This window comes from Phoenix dactylifera, chromosome 4 (genome assembly GCF_009389715.1).
Source record: "Phoenix dactylifera cultivar Barhee BC4 chromosome 4, palm_55x_up_171113_PBpolish2nd_filt_p, whole genome shotgun sequence".
Lineage (NCBI taxonomy): Eukaryota > Viridiplantae > Streptophyta > Magnoliopsida > Arecales > Arecaceae > Phoenix > Phoenix dactylifera.
This window is the reverse complement of record NC_052395.1, coordinates 26,675,965-26,684,167: the sequence shown is the minus strand read 5'-3', so window position 1 is coordinate 26,684,167 and position 8,203 is coordinate 26,675,965.

Below are 8,203 nucleotides of genomic sequence, written 5' to 3'. Positions count from 1 at the left end.
CTGTCAATCATGAAACCACGTGCGACTATTTTATTTCTCAAATAAATAGAACAGCAGTCTTTGTCAAATGTAAAAACATGACCTTCCTGTGCTAGACATGAAACAGAAATCAAATTTCTGCTAGCAACAGGTACATAATAGCAGTCTCTAAGTATTAAACTAAATCCAGATGGTAGTCGCAGATGGTAGGTGCCCACAGCCACAGCAGCAACTTTTTGCCCCGTTGCCAACCCGAAGGGTTACCGCACCTTCCGCCAGCCTTCTACTTTCCTTTAGACCCTGCATGGTAGTGCACAAATGAGCACTAGAACCAGAATCTATAAACCCAACTAGAAGTAGAAGAAACCGTTAGATTAGTTTCAATTATGAGCAAGTCTATACCTTCTGAAGGTATGTCACCTTTCTTGTTCTTTAGGCTCTCTAGGTATGAAGGACAGTTCTCTTCCAGTGGCCTTCGACATGGCAGTGGAAACATTTTCCTTTGTCGTTAGCCTTTTTCTTTTGAACTTCCTTCTTTGCTTCTTGTCTTTTCTTCTGCTTCTTAGCAGGCTTCTTTTTCTTCCAAGTAGACTTTCTCTTGGAACCAGAAGTCAACTCAGCAGTAAGGACATTGCCCTTGAACCTTTCAAGGCTCCCTCAGCAGTTACCAACATGTTGATTAGTTCAGTCTTAGTGCATTCAATCTTATTCATGTGGTGTTTACTATAAACTGACCAAATGAATCAGGAAGTGACTGTTAGGATCAAATCCACTTGCAATTCCTTGTGCATGTCCATACCGAGCTTCTCAAGCTCCTCTAGGTCCTTGATCATGGTCAGACCGTGATCATGGACAGACTGCCCTCGCGCATCTTCGCTTTGAAAAGCCTCTTGGACACTTCAAAACGAGCTGTGCGACTCTGCTCACCATACAACTCTTGCAGGTTGTGCCAGTATGTCCCTAGCAGTCTTTATATTTTCATGCTGGCATTGGAGTTCATTAGACATGGATGCCATCATATAGCATTTTACTCTAATGTCATCATCCAACCACTTTTTATGCAACTCACGCTGAACATCAGTAGGACGTGCTGTAGTGTGGGGATATCTGAATCGAGTATGTAGCCTATCTTCTCACAGTCCAAAACTATTTTGAGATTTCTAAGTCAGTCTTTGTAATTGGTTGCCGGTCAGTCGGTTGGTCTCAAGAATACGGGTCAGAGGTTTGAAGCCGACATTGTATCTGCAGAGAGTAAAGATTCTAGTTAGACTTTTGTACTTGATCCTTAATCTGTTCTAAGGTCTTTTAGAACAAATGTAACTCCCACTATTTTCTCGAATCCCTCACACTCCCCTGGTAGGGAAACGGGAAATCCTACACGACTAGGGTTTCTAGTGGGTACTGCGGTCCCACCAATTTACATGCCACCTCACCTAACAGTTATTGGTGACACATAGATGGATGAGTGTACAACTCTTGTACAATGCTTCTCAAGCATGTTGCCAGTTGTAACTTGGTCTCTAAGCCATGAAGACCTCACCCTAACAGTTATTGGTCCCATTTCTTAGTTAAGTCAGACCACCGTATAACCGTAGGAATAAAGTCGTCATTGGGTCCTCACCTAACAGTTATTGGTGCCCAACCCCACCTTTACCCTACAACATCTCATGTCTATAGAGAGGTCCAGCCTCCCGATGCAACTTGACCACTGTGTCCAGCCGAGACAAATCAACATCAGAAAGGCCTTAGCAGCTCTACTACAGTGGAAGACCTATTGACTTAATATTGGTTAATCAGGTCTTAGTGTTTGCAACTTGAGCCCTTCATAAGAGGTAATCGAACAATGGCCAGGGTAAGCAGGTGGGAGGCTCCCCCTTACTCAGAGAGTAAGGTCCTAATTAAGTAACCACCTTTCATGCTTTCCTAGACACCAATTAGATCAATTAATCTAATATGACCTTGCTCATGTCGGATTCACTCTCAACTGATTGAGGAGTTTTGATTATGGTCTCAATTGGGTTTGCTACATCACATGTAAACCTATCTACCCGACTCGCATTCACATCTCATGCAAACGGTACATCACAGGCAGTTATAATCGCAGCATCAAATAAAGTAAACTTTAAATAGGTGATGATCATGGATTCTAATTAGGTCGTATTACAAGCACATGCACATCAATCGATCAAGTGGTCTTCAACTCTTGAATTGGTTCTAAGCACCTTGATTCGATCCTTGATCAACTCTTGATCCCATCGCCATCAACCGCTTAGATCACCTTTCATCTCATGCCTTTGCTTCAACTTGATCGTTGATGTACATCACATCACAGAAATACAACCAGATGTAAATAAAAATAAAAATAAATTACATCTCTTTTAGGAGGCACGCAGGCCTCTCAAAACATCAAATAAGATGCATGCAAGCATCTGAAAAATTACATGACATCGCAGATCACATCGCAGGTCATTACATTTGATACCAAAAGGGTTGAATCCTATGATCATCACCCGTATGCAACAATTATAATTTCAATCTGAAAACTAACTGATTGTATCATTGACATAGGTCGCTGATTCATGCTAATCATGATTCTAAAACTTTGTAATCCCATTAACAATGCATTTAGAATCATCTTTTTATCACATAAAATCAGCATGCAAAAAACGCACCCTGAAAAATCTGCATGCAGAATTCTTCGCATGCATGATCATTCAATTTTCAGATCTAATATGCCTTTAGATATTTAATTCTTACCTTAATCTACGAAGCCTAGGCTCTGATACCACTGTTGGACCCGCCCATTGCCGCTGATATTTCAAAAACAAAAATCAGATGGCAGCGGAATCGGCATGCACGGGTTCGCGTTCATCGCATGAACGTTGTTCTAGACCTTTCGTATTAGGGTAAGAATTAAACTTTTAAAACTATTAGGAAGATCAAATCTTCACCTTGCGGCGGTAGATTGATCACCGGCAAATCTGAATTCGTGGTTTTGGAAGAGGGTCGCTTGAAGCCGTTCAAACGTCCGGCCTCTACGGGTATCCACACGAAGCAGGATCCGATCCAAGCTCTCTATCTCACCGGGGTGCTAGCTCCTTGCAGAGATAGCTTTGATGGCTGATCTCCTCTCTTTCAATCAACCCTTGATTGTGCTTGAGAGGAGGAAGAAGAAGGATGAAGATGGGAAGAAGATCAAAAGCCCTGCAGCCTTCTTCTTTTTCCATGCGTTGGAGCCAAGGAAGAAGACCAAGAGGAGGGAGACGCTCCTCTTCTTTTCCCTTTGCTGATGGGGCTGAACCAAGGAGAGATGGAGAGGGGTGGCACGTGATGAAGAGGAGAAAGGTCCATCTAGGGCGCGGCCCTAGTCCTCCTTTAATAAGGATGAAGGGCTCCTACAAGTTAGGAGCCCTTGACTACTTTCCAAGAGGGGGCGCCGGCCCCTTTCTCTCTTCATGTCGCACCAACTAGTGAAGAGGGGCTGATGCCCTCTTACTTGGTTAACCCAATCCTTTCCAAAAGGATTAGGTGCTCTCTCATGGTTTAATCCTAATCTAATTAGGATTAGCCAATTGGGTTCAATCTACGCTAGTCTAATCCAATTAGGACTTGAATGAATCATGACTTAATTGAACTTTCAATCCTAATCCAATTAGGAGTCATGTTGATTCATTAGATTAATAATTAATTTAGACTTAAGGAATCCTAATCCAATTAGGATTTGTTTAATTTTAGTCCTAATCCAATTAGGACTTTATTTGAATTCGAAGTCCTAATCCAATTAGGATTCTAGGAATCCTACTCCAAGTAGGAATCCAATTTTAATTCAAAGTTCCTAATCTCATTAGGATTGTAGGAATCCTATTCCAAGTAGGAATCCAGTCCTACTCCAACTAGGATTCCAGTCCTAATCCAATTAGGACTCTAGGAATCCTACCCAAGTAGGATTCTTGTTTCAGTCCAATTAATTAATTCCTTTCCTTCTTCAACTTCTTATCAATCAATTGATTACTTGTGATTCCTAATCAGATTTCAACATGGATCGGTCAATACTTCTAGTGTGTGTGACCCATAGGTTCTATCTGACTGGTAGTGAGATATATTGTGATCTCTATCTCAATATCATTGAAACTCCTTTCAATGGGTTGGAACGATTCCAACTCACTCATTAGGGTTTATCGATCATCAAGATATCCTATGAGTCCACATCCACCAGTGACACCTAGCAGCATGTAGTGGCTACCCAGTAGAATAGAAAGATGACCTCTAGGTGCAGTTAACGTGTGATACAGTCCTACTATCGTGGATCCTACAGGACGGAGGTCATGGACAACTCGTCAAACCCCATCGTCTGTCATATGTCAGATTTATTCGACTTGAGTTCGCTAATGGAAAACTCTTTTTCCACTTTATATTACTGCCTGGCCAAGGTCTTAGAACTCAGTCTAACAAATCACATAGGATCACTCCTCTTCTATCAAGGTCGATAGATTCCTTATAGGTGCATACCTACTCCTACAGTGAACTACTGCAGCCAATCTACACTGCATGGACCCATATGGCTAGAGACCATGTATGTGTGCAGTCAAACTACAATAACTCACTGTGAGTAGCCGAAGCACCGCAGGTCAAAGGACCAGTCACACTACTGCAACATCAAGCAAGTCACTGACGAGTGGATAGACATCCAAGTGACTTCTTGTCTTGGTCACGCTCAGTACCCTTGTTCTCTAACAAGCACCTGCACTATCACTTCAGTGTCCTACACTGTGGACTCAAGTCTCGTCCATCCAGAAGGAAAGTGATCTGTGCACTGATCGGATCGATCACCGTCCTCGTGATGATCCATTGATCAGGAGCATTTAGAAATTAATCACCAATGATACATGGCTCAAATTCTCAACTCTTGAGAATATGTATCATATCTTATTAATTCTTGGACGATTCATAGACACATAAACAATATGAATGAAAAGATGCCTTTTATTTATTCAATAATAAATAGTCAAGTACAAAATTATGTCCCTAGAATCAACAATGTGTCAGCCAAATTGGCTTCTAGGGCATACATCTAACAGCCACTTCGACGCCATTTCAACGCCATTTCGATGCCACTTCGACGGCTTTCGACGACATTCGACGACTTTCGACGACATTCGACGACTTTCAATGCCATTCGACGCCTCCTACGACAACAATCCTGATCTGAGTGGGGGCACCTGCTGAGTCGACCACAAGCCAAAGAAGTTCACTGAAGTCGACCTCGGAGCGAGTCGTTTATCTCGACTTGGATAGCTCGGCTTAAGACCTTTATCTCCGACTGCACGAGAGGTACATCCTACTTAGCACATACATCTCTATAGACATTTGGCTATATTACAAGATGATTGATGACTGGACTACTTCCTTCGCTTGAGCCAAAAAGCAGCTGGAACTCGAAAGTCGGAGGATAGTGTTGGAAAAAATGGACCACACCACAAGTACAATTAAAGCACCCAAATCCGACAGCGGCCGAGCTCATGCAAGTAGGCCAAGCTCATGCAGGCCGAGCCGAGCTCAGAAGGCCGAGCTCATGCAGCCGAGCTCAGAAGGCCGAGCTCATGCAGGCTGAGCTTCATGCAGCCGAGCTCCGAAGGTCAAGCTCATACAGCCGAGCTCATGCAGGCCGAGCCCATGCAGGCGAGCTCATGCAGGCCGAGCCTAGAAGGCTGAGCTCGTCGTCCACGCACTGCGGCCATGCCCTGCAACAGTCTCACCACACCATACTTTGCTTGCCAGCCACGCACGACATATCAACCAGAGACCAAACCCTGCTACGACTGTCAACCATTAAATGCGCACGATTTCCACGGACCTCCAGCTTATTCAAAACCTTTGGCCATCCACGGCAACTCGCCGACTTACTCAACTTCGTCTAGTCACCCATGGTAATTCATTGATTAAAAAAAATTCACACGATCACGCCCAATCATGACGGTAACTCATTAAATTCGCCTCGTCACATCACAGGTAACCCAGACACCCCTCCTATAAAAGGAGAACTTCTCCCCCTGGGGAGGAGGCAAACTTCTGGCTGTGACTTCTACATACAGTTCATCTCTTTCTCCAAAATTAAACCCCCCTCTGACTTAAGTATCGGAGGGTCGGAGCCGGAAATCCCGCCACCGCTTTTGCAGGTCTCCCGGAGGACGCCGCCCGCCGACGTACCGCCCGCACCGGAGCTCCTCCTCCTCGGCCGGTGGTCACCCCCGGGTCCAATTTCTAGCAACACATGTTAATACTGAGAATTTCTCTCTTGGACACCTTAAGAGCTTACCAGTGACAGTGTTCTTCGTAGAAGTTTAGCATGGATAAATAACAGTTTTCATGCATGCTAAGCATCTAATTATAAAATATATGGTAGACTCGAGCATGTTTTTTGTCCTAGTCTATTCAAATATGCAATGAAAGTGTATTGTTTAGAATCCTATATTTTGAACCTTTAATTATCCAAGCTTGGTATTTTGTCGACCATTCCCAGCATGATTTGAGGCTCCCATCATAGTTGCCCCCATCTTGTGTCAATCTTAGGTTTCAGCAGTGGAAAAATAGTGGAGGTATCAAAAGTGATGGAAAGTATTTCAAAAATATAATTACTAAATAACAAACAATTTTTTATAAATATTTAATTTTTCAAAAGTATTATTTCTAAAAGCTATAAAAGCTCTTTTACCAACGGCAAATTCAAACAAAACCAAAATCCTAAATCTTACTATCTTAAATATCATTAATAAATACTATCTTAAAAATACATATTTTATGTTTTAAAAATAAACCATTGTTTATTACGTACATATGAATAAGGACATTTGCCCTAAGAACTATTTTGTAGAAATAAGTATATGAAAACTTTCTTATTCTCAAAATGATCTATCTCGTAAATTATAATATTTGAATTTTCTAACATACTAAACAACTTTTTTTCTTTCTCAAAATGCCCCTAGATAGAAGAAAATGCCCCAATCTTATAAAGACTATATAAGTGTGCCAATATATATCTCAAAATATCCTTCTTCCAAAATGTTTTCATAACAATATATCCTTTAACCCCGAATAAACCATAATTCTAAATTTTGTCAATGATTATCAGTCTCAATGAATAGTATCCTAATCAGTTGAACTCCAGATTGACTGTAAAGATAAGAACAAAGGCTTTTTGATTTGTAGGCTTCTCACTATCGAACATTGCTGTCAAATTCTAAAATCTCTACCAATATGGTGGCTTTTTAGCTCTTAGACATTCTCATGTGGATTCATGCAGTTTGCCATGAAGATATTGGGCTTTCTACTTGCATCCATATCGATGTCATGTAAATTGGCCAAGCCTTCACTCACTTCACCAACCGTTTTGGGCCTTATCCCGATCATGGATTGGGATCTCAGTATACCATTCGATATAGGATTCCTAAGGCAAAATTAGATGGCATTCGAGGCTTGGCCTCTTATAAATATAATTTGAGGCTATTAATATTCATTATCATAATTTAGCAAAATAAAATAAATATGGGTATAACTATTTATTTAGATTTAAACTACGTTGAGATATGTTTGGAGTTAGCCTTTTTAATCACAAAACTAATTTTCCTTCTACTGCAAATTAGTTTCGCGTGCACATGCACGTGCAGTTTAACTTGTACACATAAAAGCTTTATATTCCGATTTGAAACCTTTTACCATTTTGTTCTTGAAATATCCCCTTCTTTCTGCTAATTGCTAAAGTATCCCCTTGCCCAAAATACTCTCCCATCGAGACTGTGCCTAAATCAACAAATTGTAGGAACTTATATGTGATGCTCTTTTTCTTTTTCCTTATGAGACCAAGGATGCACCTTTGATCCGCTGCTAGGCTTTAAACTTCTTTTCTTTAGAGGCAAAAATTGTTCACTTTGATTTACAACTGAGCTCTGAACCATCGCATGGATACCAAGTTCTAAGTACAAGAATGAGAGGGCAATATAGAGCATGGGTCTATAACATTCTTAACATGCTTAGGTCTAATTTTATGTTTTATTATATACTATTTGCTACTTCTTGTGTTGCACTTAATAAAATTACAAGCAAGCAATAGTTGTAGAAAATTGGAGCCCACGAGTCTAGTGAAACATGCAGGGGCAAAGTTTCTTTTACCTTCGAGTAACAATAATTTTTAAACTATTTTGAATTTTTGAGCGAACTATTTCCACGT